We start from the raw sequence: 19,676 nt of genomic DNA, 5'->3' as shown, positions 1-19,676 counted from the left end.
GCCCTACCCTCTTGGAGTCACAGCTCCATTTATGAAAAAAGAAAGTTTAGGCCCATGTGGGCTCTTCTGCTACCACTGCTATTGAGTTGCTAGGGAGCTGGGCCATGAGATAATAGGGGGGGAAGCGAGCGAGAGTGAGAGCAAGAGAGCGACCTCTTTGACCATCAGGAATTTCTTTTCCTAGTCCGTAAGTTAGCAGTGAAGTTTCTCTTGGTGCTTTCTCTGTTTGTGCTGCTGCTGATGCAGATTTTCACACTGTGTTGTGTTTAGGCTGGGGGATATCTCAGAGGTAGGGAATGGTAAACTCTCCATCAATTTCATAATATGTATGTACTTCGAATTCTGGTTTTCTTCCCCAATATGTCTGCTTCTTATCTACTTTCAGCATTTTCAAGTAGCTGCTGTAAATATGACCCCATATTAAGATTATGTAGCACCCTCAAGAAAAGCTGGAAAGCAGTATAGACTGGAAGTTTCAAGGACAGGAATCCTACTCCACATAAGAGTCCATTATTTGGCAATGAGCACTGTTTCAGGGTGGAGGTGGTTCTGAAATTCTTACACAGAGCTTCATTGCACCCAGGATCCAAGATCCAGAGTCCCTGAAATGGCTTATGAGTATTAGATCTTCAAAGCCACAAATATCCCAGAAAGTTCCTCTCTAACCTAATCCTTCTCCTTTTGCACAAGACTCTCTCCAGGTTTTATAGCTGCATTGAGTAGGAAGCACAAGGTAGAGTGTGCTTACTCCATTCTGCCTGGACCTGAGGGCTCTTTGCTTTTTCCCCTGGAGATCCAGTTGTCAAACATTTATCAGCACACTATTGGCTGACTGTACCAAGTGTGGCTGTAAAAAAGGAGACTCATTATGAAAGCTTTCACATTTCTTTCAGGCAGGTCTACTATTTTTTACATGTGTGACTCTAAACAGCTAGTTACTCTACCACACCGGGCCTGGGTATTCTCATTTGTAACTTCAGAATAATAATAGTGCATATGTCATTGGATTGTTGTAAGGGTTCAATGTAATAATGTAGTACCTAGAACAGTGCCTGGCACATAATCAGTACATGCTCAATAAAGAGAAGCTATATTATTTAAAAAAAAATTAAGAGCAAACTCTCTTTGTGTCCCAATGTCTTCTGAGAACAGAGAAGAGCATATTTAACCAGGAATAAAACCCAGAGATGGGGGGACCTTATGGCATAGTGGTTTAGAGCTCCAGCTTTAGAGCCAGCTGGCAAATCTCCAGCTCAGATACTTATAAGCTATGTGACCTTGGGCAAATCACTTTATGTTTCTGTGCAAGCAGTAAAACAGCTACAATTATAGTGCATATTTCACAAGGTTATTGGCAGAGATAATACATAAACATCTTCAATAATTATTGTTTATTATTAATATTGTATCAACTTTATTTAGTGGCTCCTGTGAGCTAGGCTCTACTGAGATATTTAATAGATACTTTACAGATATAATGCCTATAGATTATTGTGTGTACACACACACACACACACACACACACAATCTTGGTGTGTTTAAGCACTACCTTCTCTCCCTGAGACACGGCCCATTGACCTGGACTCTACAGTATTGTGGGCCAGGAGCCACTGTCTTGATCTCCTTTAAGGCATTTTACCATGCTTACTGGACTATGGCAAAGGGAAATTAATGAGCACACAGTTAATCTCTGCAGATTGACTAAGGGCTCTGTTATTTCCTGCTTATAGCTTGTAGTCCTCGGTTACCTTCCAGTTAATAGCTTGTGACTTTTTGGCCTGCCCTTTCTGGGAGCCAGGCTGCCTGCTCACCCACATTCTCTAAGGGAGCAGCGTGTGCATTGCTTCTCTTGCAAGTGGCTAGAGGAGCCAGAATGAAAAGAAGTGGTTTTGCTCATAAGTTTTTGTGGTTTGTCTAATACCCTGTTTTGACAGTAGCACATTGCCTCTAGTTTTCTTCATTGGGTGCATTTTTAATTTTCTTTGTGTATAGTCCTTTTGATTTAAAAATTTCTCTGCGCTCAAAGGATGTTGAGATTCTATTTCTGAGCTTTGACAAAGGATGGCTATAATATTTGATATTCAAAGCAGCAGCAGCAGCAAAGCTCTTAATATGATCTGATACTGTCCTCTGTGCTCCCAGCTTCTGTTGCCTTTGGAAGACAGCGTGGCATAGTAAATAGAGCTCTGTGTTGGCAGTCAGGAAAACTGATTTCAAGTCCAGGATCTTCTTGTCCCTTCCTTGGAGTCATAGGGCACGTCACATCACTGCTCTGGTCCCCTGTTTCTGTTATTTGAATACATTGAGGCTAGCGGTCACAGGAGCAGAGATGACCTAAGGCCACAAGTGAAGCAGATGGCTACCAACAACTGCAGAGGAAAACCTCAGCCACTGACAAGAGCACATGATATCCTCTAGGCTCCTGCTGGGGAAACTGAGGGATATACGGAGCTGGTTTCTAGCCAATCCCTTTTGCCTTTCCTCCCTCGGGTTGGTGGAAGTGCTAGAAACATGAGTTCTCTGTGAAACACAGGGACTTGAGCCAGATGATTATTGAAGACTCTTAGCTACAAAATTTGGGAATTACCATGGGATGGACTGGGGTAAAGCAGGTGCAGGAATATTGCTGAAGCTGCTGCCGTTATGCATGGGGGCCCTAGGCAGGAAGAACAAAAATCAGATCATTTAATCTCACAATATTTGTTTTCTCATTTGTGAAATGGGGCTAAACGTACCTTCTTGGCTTAGCACTCAGGGCGTCTATGAAGAGCAAATGTGATAGTAGCTGTGAACATGGTCCTATTAGCACCCCAAAACAGAAATATAAGCCATGGCAAGGCCCCATTTGGGAAAAAAATCTGTTCCTTCGCCACTCTTCCCACTCCTGGTACTGAAATCTTAATGTCATTTGCCAGGTGGTGTCCATTTAGTCCAGCTAACCATATTTGAATACAACAAAAAGATTTAGCTAAAAAATGAATCAACATAGGTTTGTATTATATAATCATAGTGTAATTTAAACCAAAGAATAATTATATATAACAAACTATTTCCCTATATTGTCAGGTTCTAATGTTAACTTCCAATTTCATCTTCACTAAGGAATTGGGGAAAACCATGAACTGTTTTGATTAAGAAATTATTGTTTTTATTCTGGATTTCTATCCTTTTCTCCTTGTCTAAGTTCTACAGATCCTCTTCCTTATGTCTCATATTGTTTTTGTCCTATGCCAGGATGCACTTGGATGGGTGCTTTTTTTTTTTTTGTTGTTGTTGTTGTTATTAAGACACTCATTCATCAGCACAGGAAATTTACAGCCATTGAGTAAATACTTATTGTGTTGGCTGTGTGTGATGCACTCTATGCTGGAGATTGGGAATACAGAGATTGTTATTACAGTTTCTATTCTTTAGGAACTACAGTTTAGCAGTAGGCTAGACAATTATGGTAGTGAGATAAACACCCTGATAATTCCACAGAGGGTGATAGGAGAGCTCAACATAGTTGTAGGTGTTGATGGGGCTGGTTACAGGATGGCTGCTGTGTGAGATGAGGGTTGAAGGAGTAGTTGATGTTTCCTTGGAGAAGGGGGCTGAGAGAAGGATTTTCCAGGTAGAGGAAGCAGATCGTGTCAAGGCATTGGGGCATTGGAGAGTGTAGCATCTACAGGAAACTGCAATAGCATGGTTGACTCAGGAGTAGGGATTGAAGGCTGGATGGATGGGAGATGAGACTGTAGGGACAGACAGGGGCTGGATCATGGACGGCCTTGGGCATCATGCTGGAGGAGAGTGGGAAATGAGTGAAGAGCTATAAGTAGGGAATCAACATGATCACATGGTCAGGTTTGTGTTTTTATGAGTAAGAGGATTCAAGATACTCAAGCACAACACATCAAACATAGGAAATGTGGTAGAAACTCACAGTTCCCATCTAGGTGATGGAAAGGTGATTGGATATAAGGAAGTAGCAGTGAGGATGGAGATTCAAACTTGGTCAGCAGGAAATGTGGCAGAAACTCATGGTTTTCACCCAGGAAATGGTATGACAGATAAAAAGCAGTAGAGATGTAGATTAAAGCTTGTTCCTGCTGACTTGTTCCAAGTAGAAAATGAAGTCTCATTGGCTACATTCTGGAGAAGTCAAGACCCTGTAAGGACTGAGAAAATGCCCTGGATTTGTCTCAAAGAAAGCCACTGGTACCAGGGCTAAGGATATGGATAGCAAGAAGTGATGATGGCAGTGCAGAGTCTAGGAAGCTTCAGCAAGGTGCAGTACACTGAGGTCAAGTTCATGATATGGCATTTTTTGGTGGCATTTTCCTAGTATTTGTTAAGAGTGCAAACTTGAATTTTAAGAGCACAAACTAGTATTTGTATTTTATTTGGCCTATGCAACATTCCAAACATTTTGAGTCAACAATGCAAAATGAGGAGATTTTTACATTTAAAAAACTCAAAGTTTTGGTTTCTCTTGAAAATCCAGATGCCCTGGCAGCACTGGGCCTATATTAGTGCACGTAGATCAGCAGGAGCTCGGTAGTTTCTCATGCTTATTCTCTAACCCACCACATACCCACCTTCATGCCATGTAGGAAAATGTGTTCATACTTAGCCCTCACACTCTTACTTTGCCTGCTTGGCCAGGATGGACTTTGAGCTTGTGATCTACAAGTTATTTTAGCCCTGGCTTTAAAGGGGACTTGAGGCAGCACTGGCTTCAAAGACCATACGGGATGGTCTTTTTATCATTATGAGGAGACTAGGTCAACAGCTACAGTAAAGGAAATGGAAGACAAATCAGATTTTACAAAGACTATACTTTTAAATGTTGTCCTGATAACAAATATACTAGGCTTTAAAAAAACATTAAGTATAAAATCTTCCTTCAAAAGTCTTTCATAAAATAGTTCTTATTTCTTTGTATTGTGACTGTTTGTTTATGCGAATGTCTTTCCCACTCATCTTGTGAACCTCTGTGGTCAGGCACTGTGCTTTTTCCTTGGTTGTGGATCTGAAATAACAGAAGGTCCCTCAGGGTTGTTAAAGGACCAGAGGAGACAAAATGCATAGTACAGAGCTTAGCACATAGGCACTTGAATCAATTTTTCCTTCTGTATATGAAACTGCTTATAGAGCATACTCAATAAAAGCTGGTCCTTTCCTCCCTCTTCCCCTTCTGTGATGTTTATGTTCCAGGGAGAGTTACCTTCAACTGTGATATCAGGGCTTTTGCACATAACTTTTTCCACTCAGTGGAGCACTTGTTTGTATATTCAAATCCATTTATTGTTTATTATATATATATATATATATATACACTTTCTTTTTTTGAGACAGAGTGTCACTATGTTGCCCTCGGTAGAGTGTTGTGGCATCACAGCTCACAGCAACCTCAAACTCTTGGACTTAAGTGATTCTCTTGCTTCAGCCTCCCAAATAGCTGGGACTACAGGCGCCCGCCAGAATGCCCGGCTATTTTTTTGTTGTAGTTGTCATTGTTTGGCAGGCCCAGGCAGGGTTTGAACCCGCCATTCCAGTGTATGTGGCTGGCGCTCTAGCGCTGAGCTATAGGCACCAAGCCTATATATTTACTTTGTATACAGCCTCGTACTAGACACTTGAGGGATACCAGAAGTAAGATCCAGTTCTTGCCTCTTGCTCTTTGCCTGGTAGGGAGATTAGGTACATATTCAAGGAGCTCTGCGTATGAAATGTAAGTTATTTTATGTTCCACAAGAGAGGACAGGCAAAATTCCCTTACCACCTGAATGATTGTGGAGCCCCATGAGGTCAGGAGAATCAGGAAAGACTTCCTGGAGGAAGTGATACCAAAGAGCTTGGGAGAGGATAGATTTCAGCATGTGAAGATGGAGGCCGCAGAGGCAGGTCTCCGCCTGCCCAGAAAGTTTTCCTTGGAATTATGCCTAGTTGTCAAAGTCCTTTTGAAAATCTAAATTAAACATATACACTATTTCTTCCCTTGCCAACAGGTCTATTTAGAGTTCTTACAGAACTCTATGGATAAATGATGCAAAAGCAAACTGGGTGGAAAACAAAACAAAACAAAAACAAAAACAATATAAGCCATGATCTCAAAGGACTATGTTGATACCAATAGGAAAACCATTTAATGTGGTAAGTAGTCTAATAAGGATCTTATCAGAGTACTATGAATGTGCAGAGAGTGCGATTAACTTTCTCTGTAGAGAAGTTGAAGGAAGATGTCACAAAGTAAATGACATTTTTAGTGGTCTTTGAAGAATAAGTAGGATTTTTCAAGGCAGAGAAAGGGGAAGAGAATGAATTAACATTAATCAGAGCCAGGAGTTTTGCACTTAAACCCTTAGAGAAACCTTGTGATCCAGGTATTATTTTCATTTTGCAGATGAGGAAAACAAGCCTCAGAGATACTAAGTGACACAGGTAGTCAATGTCAGAGTTAGGCTTTGAACTCAGGCCTCTCCGGTTCTACTATATCAAGCTACCTTCATGAGGAAGAAGTGGGCCCAGTGGGGATGGGGAAAGGCATTCTAGGCAGAAACAAAACCTTGTTGGAGTTTGGCAGGGTTTGGGTTAGCAGGGTCTCTCACTTCAGCTATGACCATGACTGCCTGACTTTGGAGAACTTCTGAATGATTATCCTTTCTTTTATTTTTTTTTTTTGGCCCACTTTTGAAATAAGAGTTGTTCAGTGCCTGCTTACATTAACTATAACATTCAGTTCAGCAAGCATTTATTGACTGAATTGGTTACAGCACAAGGGATTTAGGCTGTTTGACTATTGTCAAAATCATTTGTACAGTGATAGATTGGAACAATTCTCAGAAGGTTTAATTCAGCTCTTTAGTTAGCCAAAGTCACCAGATTGATGATGCTATTTCCTGGTCCTTACAGACAGAGAGACATGGCCTGAAAGTAAAGGCTGAAAGGACTTATTTTTCAAGAAGTGGTTCTCTTCAAAGTACAAAATGTCATGTGTTTAAGCATCATCTTAAATCCTTTCCTGAACAAAAGATGGTTTGAATAGATAGTGTAAACTAAAAATAAAATCTTAAGCCCTTTACTAACCGAATGGGTCCTCTCAACCAAGGGGACGCCAGACACTCCTTAAAACTGAGTTTCCAGCCATGCTGGGATGGGAGAGATATAAAGCACAATTACTTGTGGATGATTTACCTTCATAAATATCCATGACTCCTCCTAAGTTTGCTTAATAGGTATATTTCACCACCCCACTCAGTATAAATTCTTATTTTCTTTTTTCTTTGAAGCACATGTGCCTGGCTTCCGAGTGGGGCTCTGCTTTCCAACCTGTTGGTATGGCCACCCAGCAGGTTGCTGCCCTTTATGAGAAATAAATCCCTCCTTTTTCCCAAAGTATAAACCTCATTTTTAAATACATATCTTTTAGCTAAAAATGGGTATACAGGTAGATAAGATGATAGAAAAACACATGTGTCACTTAACATTGGGATGCATTCTGAGAAATGCATCTTTAGATGATCTTCTTGTGTGGACATTGTAGCATGTACTTACACAAACCTAGATGATAGAGTCTACTGTACACCTAGGCCATATACTATAGCCTATTGATCCTAGGTTAAAAACCTGTATAGCATGTGTTGCTGTACTGAATACTGCAGGCAATTGTAGAATTGTAACACAATGCTAAGTGTTGTGTATCAGAACAAATCTAAATATAGAAAAGGTTAGCCTGGCTATGAGATCACTAGGTGATAGGAACTTTTTAGCTCCATTATAATCTTATGACTCCACTGTCATATGAGCATATGTAGCCTGTCATTGATTGAATCATGATTATGCGGGTTATGACTATGTCTACATCTATAAACCCATATACATTTACATATATGCATACATTACAAGTTCATTAATAGAATTTGTATAGTGGTTTAACTGATAAAAAACGACCCCACAGCAAAGTCGGCTATGATAGCTCCCTAGCCTTCTTAAAAAACAGAAACTCCCCCTTTTTCTCCTTGAAGCAAAGGAAATATGCTTGGCTAAAGACTGATAAAGTTCTTAGTGAAAATAAAAATGTTGTAATATTTCCGGTTTTGCTGATAGGAACACACTAAATATTATGTGACAGAAACCTCAGTGTCATAGGTAATAGCACTGGTGTTTTATTTATTTATTTATTTTTGCAGTTTTTGGCCGGGGCTAGGTTTGAACCCGCTACTTCTGGTATATGGGGCAGGTGCCCTACTCCTTTGAGCCACAGATACCACCCAGTAATAATACTGTTGACTTACACAACTGAGGAATGTTCCTGAATACTTCTCATTTAATGATTTGGAGTGCGTGTGCACATGCATGCACTCCAAAATTGCCAATCTTTCTCAGTCCCTTCTCCAAAATAATTTTTTTGAGACAGAGTATCACTCTGTTGCCATGGGTAGAGTGCCATGGTGTCATACTCACAGCAACCTCAAACTATTGGGCTCAAGTGATCCCCTTGCTTCAGCCTCCCAAGTAGCTAGGGCTATAGGCACCTGCCACCACATCCACCTATTTTTTCCTATGTTTAGTAGAGACAGGGTCTTGCTTTTGCTCAGGCTGATCTCCAACTCCTGAGCTCAGGCAATGAACTTGCTTCAGCCTCCCAGAGTGCTAGGATTACAGACGTGAGCCACTGCACCTGGCCTAAAATAATTCATAACTTAATGCAATCCTCATTAAAATACTAATAGCTTACTTTGAAAAACTGGAAAAAATAGTTCTTCATTTTGTATGGAATCAGAAAAAACCCATATAGCCAAGGAAATTCTTAGTAATAAAAACAAAGCTGGAGGCATCACTCTACCACAGTGGTTCTCAACCTTCCTAATGCCACGACCCTTACACATAGTTCCTCACGTTGTGGTGATCCCCAACCATAAAATTATTTTCGTTGCTACTTTATAACTGTACTTTTGATACTGTTATGAATTGTAATGTAAATATCTGATATGCAGAATGTATTTTCATTGTTACAAAGGGGTCATGAGCCACAGGTTGAGAACCACTGCTCTACCAGACTACAGTTTATATTACAAGTTGACAGTGATACAAACAGCATGGTATTGGCACAAAAATAGAGACATGGAACAGAATAGAAAACCAAGAGAAACCTATCTCTTATAGCCATCTGATCTTTGATAAACCAAACAAAAGCATACAATGGGGAAAGTAATCCCTATTCAATAAATAGTGTTGGGGAGAACTGGATAATAATGTGTAAAAACTGAAACTGGACCTGCACCTTTCACCATTTACAAAAATTGACTCAAGATGCATAAGAAATTTAAATGTAAGACATGAAATGATAAAAATCCTAGAAGAAAGTGTGGGGAAAACTCTTGAGGATGTCAGCTTGGGGTAAGATTTTATGAAGACTTCAGTTGGCTATTGTAACAACAAAAACAAACAAATGGGACTTAATTAAGCTGCTTAAGCTTTTGCAAAGCTTAAGCTGCAAAGCTGCTAAGCTTTTCCCATTCCGAAATTGATAACTTTCGGAATGGGAAAAGATATTCTGTATGTTATGAATCTGACAAAGGCTTGATAACTAGAATCTACAGAAAATTCAAATTAATCAACAAAAAAAGAGTAAATAATCCCATCTATCACTGGGCAAGAAACAGGAATGGAACCTTCTATGAAGAAGACAGACAAATGGCTAACAAACATGAAAAAATGCTCATTGTCCCTAATTATCAGAGAAATGTAAATCAAAACCACTCTGAGATATCATCTAACCCCAGTGAGAATAGCCCATATCAAAAAGCCCCAAAGCTGCAGATGCTGGTGTGAATGTAGAGAGAAGGGAACACTTTTATACTATTGGTGGGTCTGCCAAACTAATACAACCTCTATGGAAAGAAGTATGGGAAATCCTCAAAGAACTCAAAATGCACCTTCCATTTGATCCATCCTGTAATCCCATTACCAGGCATCTACCTAGAAGGAAAAAAAGCCTTTTGTCATAAGGACATTTGTACTAGATTGTATACTGAAGTTCAATTTACAATCGCCAAGATACGGAAACAACCTAAATGCCCATCAACCCAGGAATGGATTAACAAACTGTTATATATATATGGAATACTATTCAGCCATAAAAAGATGGAGACTTTACATCTTTTGTGTTTATGTGGATAGAGTTGAAACACATTTTTCTTAGGAAAGTATCACAAGAATGGAAAAGCAAATATCCAATGTACTCAATACTAATATGAAGCCAATAGGTGACCTAATACATTCTCACATGAGAAAAACTCAATTCAATTCGTGATGGGGGAGGGGGAAGGACTGAGGAAGAAAAAGGGGAGGTATGAGGGGGATTGGTGTGCTCTCACTTAATGGGCACAATGTAAGGGTATATGGCACATCTCCAGGGGGTGGGACACAACTACAATAAGGACCCTACCTAACAAACATCATAACCTAATTGGTTGTACCTTAACATTAATCTGAAATAAAAAATAATAAACAAATTCTTAGCTATATCACTTCCTTTATGTTTTTTTAGCCATTGTCCTAGCCCAGATTATTACCATAGTACATTACATTTACACTATTGCAGTAGCTTTCAAGTCATTATTTCTGTTTATACCTGTGTTCAAATCCATCCACGTACAGCTGTTCAAAAGCAAACAATATTTTCTTCTTCCCAACCCCTTTATTTATTAAAACATAGATTTATTATTTTTTCTGATTAGGTAACTAACACATTTGTTGTTGAAAAATGCAAAAATAAAATAAAGGAAAGTATAAGGAATGACATAAAAAGTCAGATGAAATTTCATCATCATGAAATAATCACCATTATGTTGGTTAGCATCCCTTCATTGATCTCTTGTGTCTATTTAAACACACATGCAATTTCACAATTTTTGGTTGGTTGCTTATTAGCCTCCATTACATAACCACTATTAATAATTGAGTATGTCTCAAAAAATAATAAAATAATAATTATGTATATACTTCATCTCTTTCTTCAGGTTTATATAACTATGTTAAAGATAAATAGACATGGCCAGGCACTGTGGCTCATGCTCTTAATGCTAGTACTCTGGGAAGCCAAGGCAGATGTATTGCTTGAGCTCAGTAGTTCAAGACCAGCCTGAATAAGAGCAAGACCCCATTTTTACTAAAAATAGAAAAACTAGCCAGACATCATGGCTGATGCCTGTAGTCCCAACCACCAACCATTCAGGAGGCTGAGACACCTAATCTAGACCCATCCAGCTGAGTCACAACCATATTCGGGATCCACAGAAACTGTAAGATAATAAATTTTTGTTGTTTTAAGCCACTAAGTTTTGGGGTAATTTGTTATTCAGTAATAAATAACTAATATACCCCCAGAATGTAAGGGATGTTAAGGGGACACCTAGAATATCTTGTCCACTACTCTATCTCTCTAGCACTTAGCACACTGCCTAGTACAAAGTAGGTTTATGAGAAGTATTTATTGAATGAATGAATGAAAGGATAGATAAAAGGCCATGAGACCCCAAAGAGCTTATTTTATGTATAGAATCTCATAAAATCTCTTCTGGAAAGAGTTGCAATTGACTTCTGACCTACTTCTTTAACCACAAGGCCTAAAATAAGTCCAGTGAACTAGGAAGGGGACAGACACTATGCCACCACTCTTCCACCAGAGACACTTTTCTCAAAGTATCCTAGTCTACAGAGATATAGCTCTGCTTCCAAAGATGATACATTTTTACATTATCACCCTAAAGGAGAAAGTTTAATTCCCATCTTCATTTCAGAAGGGAGTCTTTGTTTGATATCTGCATAAAGGGTCCATTTGGGTGTTTTTTTCCCAGAACAAAGAAAGAGTCTCCTTTTAAAAAACATTGGCAACTCTATCACTTGCTAGAAAGAAACTACTTGCTACCTATAATTTTTTTTTTTTTTTGCAGTTTTTGGCCAGGGCTGCAATGAAGCCAATAGGTGACCTAATACACTCTCACATAAGAGAAAAACTCACCTCCAGCATATGGGGCCAGTGCCCTACTCCTCTGAGCCACAGGCACCGCCCATAAATGTTTTTTTTTTTTGTTGTTGCTTTTCTTTTTCCCCAGATTCTATTCAACAAATTTTTTTTTTTTTTTGAGTGGCTTAAACAATAGAAATTTAATTTCTTGTAGTTCTGGAGGCTGAAGTTTAAGCTCAGGATGCTAGCACAGCTGGGTTCTGGTGAGGGCTCTCTTTTTGACTTGCAGACAGCTGCTTTCTTGCTTAGGGTGTGTGTGTATGGAGAGAACTCTGGTCTCTCTTTAGTGTCTATGAGGACACTAATCTTATCAGATCGAAGCCCTACTTTTATAACCTCATTTAACCTTAATAAATAGAAGCTCTATCTCCAGAGTCTCACTTTATGGCCTTCGGTAGAGTGCCGTGGCATCACACGGCTCACAGCAACCTCCCAACTCCTGGGCTTAAGCGATTCTCTTGACTCAGCCTCCCGAGCAGCTGGGTATTCAACAAAGTTTTTAAAAAAAGTCTTAAGGTTTGGATTTTCACATGAACCCCTTTGGTATACTGTAGCCCGCAGTCCCCCATGCTCCAGATCAACTGCCCTGGCTCAGCTTCTCCCTGAATTTGTACAATTATATCATAATTTATTTTTTTGGGCCAGGGTCGGGTTTGAACCCGCCACCTCCGGTATATGGGGCCGGCACCCTACTCCTTTGAGCTACAGGTGCTGCCCTAAAAGTTTTGTTTTGTTTCTGCTTTTAAATCCCAGTGAGGGGAGAGGTTCTTTGACAATGCCAAATATCAATAAAGGTCCAGTTCCATCCAACTTAAAAAGAAAAAAGTGCCAAATATTGGAAAAGGGATGTAAAGAATGGATGCTAATTCATGTTCCCAGATATGGCTATTGTCACTTGAAAAAGACTATTAAAGTTTCAAGTGGTCATATTTTCTCCTACCTGTGAAAATGCAGCTCAAATAAAACAAATGCAATGAATTGTTTATTCAATAACTTTCATTGGTCTTCTTCACGAATAGTGAAAATGACATGAAAAATTCTAACGCACTTTGTTAAATCCATAGTATTATAACTTAAACTTGGTCTTTTCCATACAATGCACTCTGTTCTAACTTCATGTACATGCAAGGATTTTTCCAAAATAAATGTTGTGGATATAAACACTTGAAGTTTGTTTACATCAAAATTCAGAACTTAATTCAACAAACTTTTACAGACTCTGCTATGTGAACATATTTTCTGTCTTCAAGGACTTTATAATCTACTAAGAATTATAAGATATTCAGTGACAACAGCAGCTTTTATTTAATGCTCCGTAATGCCAGACACTCTTTCTTCAGATTGCCTCCTTTAGTCCTCACAGGAACCCAGTAGGTACTACAATTATTATCTTAATTTTACAGGTAAGAAAAGCGATTCCTAGAGAGGTCAAAAACGTTACCCAAGGTCAGTCACATAGCTTACAATTATGGCCTTAGGAATAAAGCCCAAGTTTGTCTAGTGTTAAAGTTCTTAACTGACAAAGGTATATGATACAAAATTTATTAGCACCATGCTCTAACCAACGGAGTTAACTGGCCACCTCCTACAAAATTTATTAAAGACAACTTTGGTATGAGGACCTGCTGGCTAGCCTCCAATAAAGCAAAGCCTGTAGGTCCCTTGGGGTGGGGAAGCAGAGAGTAGGGTTGTAGAGTTGACACTCAGGAGCTGATGGAAGGGCATCACCAGGTGTGGAGCCTGAGGCTAAACTTGACTCAAGAGTGAAAACCTTACCTGGCCTGGATACAGAAAGGACTACCAGGACTGGTAGATTGATAGCTCTCTTTTGATGTGGCAGGAGATTGTGTATGATTGTCCTAAACCAGTAATGATTTAAGTGATTAATCCCACTAACAAGACAAGACAGATGTAGTAAGTGGCATAAGGAGGCTTTGCATAAAATCTGGGATTCAGATAAAAAAATAATAAAAGCTTGCATTTCCAGAATGTTTCTCTGTGCCAAGCACTGTGCTAAGTATCTTACATGCATCAACTTGCTCAGTTTTCACAAAGCTTTCCTTATCACATGAGCAACTTTTCTCATGTCCATATATAATTCTGAGTAGTTCGGCATCTTGGTCAAGGCCACACAACTAGTAAATAGTGGAGCTAGATTCAAACTTGGATCTGTCTGTTTGACCTCAGGTACTCTCTTGGTGGATGACTCATGACAGTCTTTAAAGCAGGTGGCATTCGTGAGGGACCCTAAAGGACAAATAGGTTGCCAGAGGCAGAGATCATTTAAAGCAAGATGGCTAAGCCTGAATAATAGCATGCATGTGGAAGGGGGTGGAGCCAAGCACAGAAATAGCAAGTGATACAGTTTGATGCTTTGGGTGATTGAAGATATATAAGGTAAGACAAGACTGGAGAGGAAGGTTGGAACCACATTTTGAAGGTCCCTGAATTCCAAGCTGAAGAATTTGTTCTCTATATTTATATTAAGTTAAGGCTGCTGTAACAAAGTACTACAAACTGGGTGGATTAAAGAGCAGAAAGTTACTGTCTCATAGTTGTGGAGTCTAGAAGTCAGAAATCAAGACTTGGCAGGGTTGGGCGGCGGCTGTGGCTCAGTGAGTAGGGCGCCGGCCTCATATACTGAGGGTGGTGGGTTCAAACCCAGCCCCGGCCAAACTGCAACCAAAAAATAGCCGGGCGTTGTGGCGGGCGCCTGTAGTCCCAGCTGCTTGGGAGGCTGAGTCAAGAGAATCACATAAGCCCAAGAGCTGGAGGTTGCTGTGAACCGTGTGACGCCACGGCACTCTACCGAGGGCAGTAAAGTGAGACTCTGTCTCTAAAAAAAAAAAGACTTGGCAGGGTTGGTTCCAAGGGCAGTGAGGGAAGGATTTGTTCCAGGCCTCTCTTCTTGGCTTGTACATGGTCATCTTCCCCTGTGTCTTCACATGGTCTTCCCTTTGTTCATGTCTGTACTCACATTTCCTCTTCTTATAAGGATACTAGTCATATTGGACTGGGGCCCATCCCAGTGACCTCATTTTAATTTGATTACTTCAGTAAAGACCCTATCTCCAAATAAGGTCACATTTTGAGGTACTGGGGATTAGCACTTCCATATATGAATTTTAAGGAGGACACATAGCACTAGTCAGGCAGATGGTTCAGTGGTTTATGGAGTCTGCTTTATTTACAGGAAACTGTTGTTTAATGTCAGACTTTCAAATGAGATACATAAAATCAAGTGATGCAAATCATATGAAATAAAGAGGATAATAAATCTCACAGGCATTGGTGTGGTAAGAAGAAAAAGAAACCCTTTATATTTAAAATAAGAACCAACTTCAGACATTTTTGCATCATGAAAAGAGGCATCATTTATGTTCAGGGGGATGCCTCTTTGTTTAGGAAAATGTCTTGATTGCATATTTAAGTTTGAATGGTAAACCCCTCATCTCAACCATGGGCATTGTTTGAAAGGACAGAATTAAAGAAATAATTAAATTTCTAATTATTCTAAAGGATGGCTTTGAAAAATGTGGGTTGGGTAGAAGAGGAGGGGAGATGAGTGTAATGAAAAGGAAGGGAAAGGAAGGGAAGGGGAGGGAAGGGAAGGGAAAGTTGAAGTACAGCATGACAGATGATTAGGAAACATAAGGAATAAAGTTGGAAATGAGAAAATTGATGTGATGGGAGTGGACAGGGATGCGTGATATTCCATTTTTAAGTCATTTACTATATTGTGAATAATGTGATACTCTTTTTTCAAATGTAATACCCTTTGATAGTGGTGTTTAAGGATCAATGGAAAAAGCTGCATTCTATGTTTAGGTCTGTATGAGACACAGAAAAGAATGGCTCTGGAAGGTAAGAAGTTACTGACAACAAGAGCTTAGTGGAAACAAGAAATTGAAATCTCGGAGTTCTATAATTAGACCAAGTGGGGGGAGGGCACTGCTTACTAGCAGTGCGGCCTTAAAGAAGTTAACTATTCCACCTGAGAAAGCAGATTGCAAAAAACAGGACAAAAAGAAAAGTCAACTAACTTCTTGAGCCTCAAATCCTCATCTTGAAAGTGGGAATAAAAATGGAGCCTATTTCATAAAGTTGCAGTGAGGGTTAAATGAGATAATGGTTGCAGGATGTTTGAAACAATGCCAGACACATAATTAAGTGCACAATAAATACCAGATGTGAGAAGAATTAAGGGACTTCCTGCAGTACTTGGAGTGGAGGCTCAAAGTACTTATTTTTGTCTAACTCCTAAAGAGAAAGAAGAGCCCAGGAAAAGGAACACCTAGGCTGGACCCATCTGGATGGTGCTGGGGAGTAAGGATAGATCTGTAGAAGTGTAATGTGCATAGGAAGACCAAAGTTAATGAGGTTCCTGAAACAAAAATCAAGGAAAAATATCCTTTTTAATTAATTCAATGATAAGCACTCTCCATCTCACTATTGCTCTTTTCCTTCTGTCTCTCTTTGGCTCTGTTTTCAAACAGTTGTGCTGCTGGATGAGTGCCTCCCTCCACATCTATCTATCTTTATCTTTTATTATGACCTATTCAAGAATGCAAAAAAGCAGAGACAAAAACATCGGGAACACCTAAGTCCTACCACCCACTTCTCTTGAATCTAACATTTTTGCCTTGCTTTCCTCATTTTTTAAAATTAATTTTTTTTTAATTTTGAATGCAGATGTTATTGCTTTTTAGACTTACACTTTCAACACATAAGCATAGTGAATTAAACACTTAGACATTATATAGATACAGAAAGTACCCTTAAACATTTATATAGATACAGAAACTACCCATGTAGAATGTGCATCTTTACTTTTCCCTCAAAAATTTGGGCAAAAATTATGCATTATTCATGGCAAAATATGGTATCTTATAAGAATTAAGGAAGGTAATATATGTGAAATCTGTCTTACAAATAGTAGATATTACATGGAAACTCCTAACTTACACATAATATTTATATTTCTTACACTGTATTGTCTTAAAACTATAGCCTTTTAGCAATACCAGATGAAGATTCATTGCCAACCTTTCTTCTAAGATGCAAAATACAAAAGTATTAACTTTTAAAGTAGTAATAGCTAGGCATTGTTAGGCTGTATAGTTCACCATTCTTTAGTAATGTATGTAATTATGGATATAATACACTTTTGGCTATATCTATTTTGAAAGAAGTTTAAAAATAAAACCTTTATATTTTTCCTTCAATATACTAAAACTATTTTTCTGAATAGACTGAGTGTCTTGAATAAGTAGGGTCAAACTACTGTATTGCATGGCTAGTTGTTATGTGTCCCTTATACTTTCATGTTCTATCTCGGTAAAATTATACAGGGTGAGAATGTCCTATCTATCAGCACTAGCTTCAGGAATTCATTCTCTAAAATCAAAAGTGGTGTGTAACTATAGGAAATGCTCATGAAAAAATATATCCAGTATTTCCTACAACATACAGATGACATAATAAATGCAAATATTAGTCCTGTAATAACAGATGGGAAAGTTTTAGGTTATTTTTTGGAATAATTTTAAAAGTGAAGAAAAATGATTTATTTAGGATAGAAAAAGACTAGATAGCCTTCTGTTGCCTTAAAAGGGAACTTTTTGTATGTTAAGGTAACAAGAATGTTGTGAAATGGCCCTTGACATTCCTACTTTTAGAATGTAAGTAAACTGGTTGGATGAGGTGGCTCACACCTGTAATCCCAGCAATCTGGGAGGCCAAGGCAGGTGGATTGCTTGAGCTCAGGAGTTCAAGACCAGCCTGAGCAAAAGTGATACCTGATCTTTACTAAAAATAGAAAAATTAGGCAGGCATTGTGGACAGCACCTGTAGTCCCAGCTACTACAAGCTGTGGTATATGTATACCATGGAATATTATTCAGCCATTAAAAAAATGGAGACTTTACATCCTTTGTATTAACCTGGATGGAAGTGGAAGACATTATTCTTAGTAAAGCATCACAAGAATGGAGAAGCATGAATCCTATGTACTCAATTTTGATATGAGGACAATTAAAATTAATTTTTAAGAGATAAAACATTATAGGTACAATCGAAACCCCGTGGATATCTCCTCTATTCTATCCTCCTTTCTCCCTTCTAGTATGTGAATGGTTCTTCCTAGAAAACACTTCTATAAAATACAATGTCAGTTACAGTCCCTGGAATTTCCAACAGCAATCCAGGATCCTGAATTAGGTGTTTATCATTCTCACATATGTTTTAGTACTTTTAACACCTGTGAATTTATCCAAAAGCAATATTGACTTACATGTTTTTTAAATTTTACTAATGGGACCACTCTGCATCTAACCTTCTGTAACTTGTTGTTTTTGTATGTGTGATCATCACTGTGTTATTGAATTTATCCATGCAAAGCTTAATTCATTCAGTTCACTATAAAACGCAGTTCCATTGTGTGAATGCCACTGCTTATATATTCTGCTGTTGATGGACATTTAGGGTACTTCTACTTCTGATTATTATTTTCTTTTTTTGTTATTGATGCGCTGAGCTTCCTTTTTTTTTTTTTTTTTGAGACAGACTTTTACTCTGTTGTCCTAGGTAGAATGCTGTGGCATCTAACTCACAGCAACCTCAAACTCTTCTGCTTAAGAGATCCTCCTGCCTCAGCCTCCCAAGAAGCTAGGACTATTGGTGTCTGCCACATGCCCGGCTAGTTTTTCTATTTTTAGTACAGACAGAGTCTCATTCTTGCTCAGGCTGGTCTTGAACTCTTGAGCTCTGGTGTTCTACCTGCCTTGGCCTTCCACAGTGTTGGGATTACAGGCATGAGCCACGGGCCCAGCCAAGCAATGAACATTCTTGTTTTTTTTTTTTTGTTTGTTTGCTTTTGTGCCAGGGCTGGGTTTGAACCCGCCACCTCCGGCATATGGGACCGGTGCCCTACCCGCTGAACCACAGGCACCGCCCCAGCAATGAACATTCTTATACATTGTATATTATTGAAGAGTTTTTCTAGGGGAATATACAGGAGTGGAATTGTACATTTCAATTCTATCACATATTGACAAATTACTCTTCAGAGTACTAATTGAAAGTACTGTAATTGAACAACTATATGAAATTTACCAGTGTTTTATGAATTAATATTGTTACACATCCTCATCAATTGGTATTGATGGATTTTATAATGTTTGCCAATCTAATAGCTAGGAAATATCTGGTCATTTTAATTTACTCATTCTGTTTTTAAAAGTCTTATCGTTTTAATAATTATCAATGAAGTTGAGTGTATTTTTACAAATTTTGAAACCTTTTAGTTCCCTCTTCTGTGAACCATTAATATCTATTTCTTTCCTTTAATGGTTAAATAATGTAATATAGATAAAACAATTAGAACAGTCTCTGATACAAAGTATACAATACATGTTAGCTGTTATTATTTACCCACTTTTTTATTGGATTGCTGTTGATTTATAAGAATTGTCATATATATTTTTATATAAATCCTTTGTTATGTGGATAGTAAATATTTTCTCCTGATCTATAGTTTGTATTTTTATTTTTAATAGTGTGTATACATTTTAGATTTCAATGATGCAAATATATCATTCTTTTCCTATATGCTTTTGTACATTTTAGATCCTGTTAAATTCTTACTCTGAAGTCGTAAAGA

Source organism: Nycticebus coucang, chromosome X (genome assembly GCF_027406575.1).
Source record: "Nycticebus coucang isolate mNycCou1 chromosome X, mNycCou1.pri, whole genome shotgun sequence".
Lineage (NCBI taxonomy): Eukaryota > Metazoa > Chordata > Mammalia > Primates > Lorisidae > Nycticebus > Nycticebus coucang.
The sequence above is the reverse complement of the archived record's forward strand: the minus strand, read 5'-3'. Positions refer to the sequence as shown.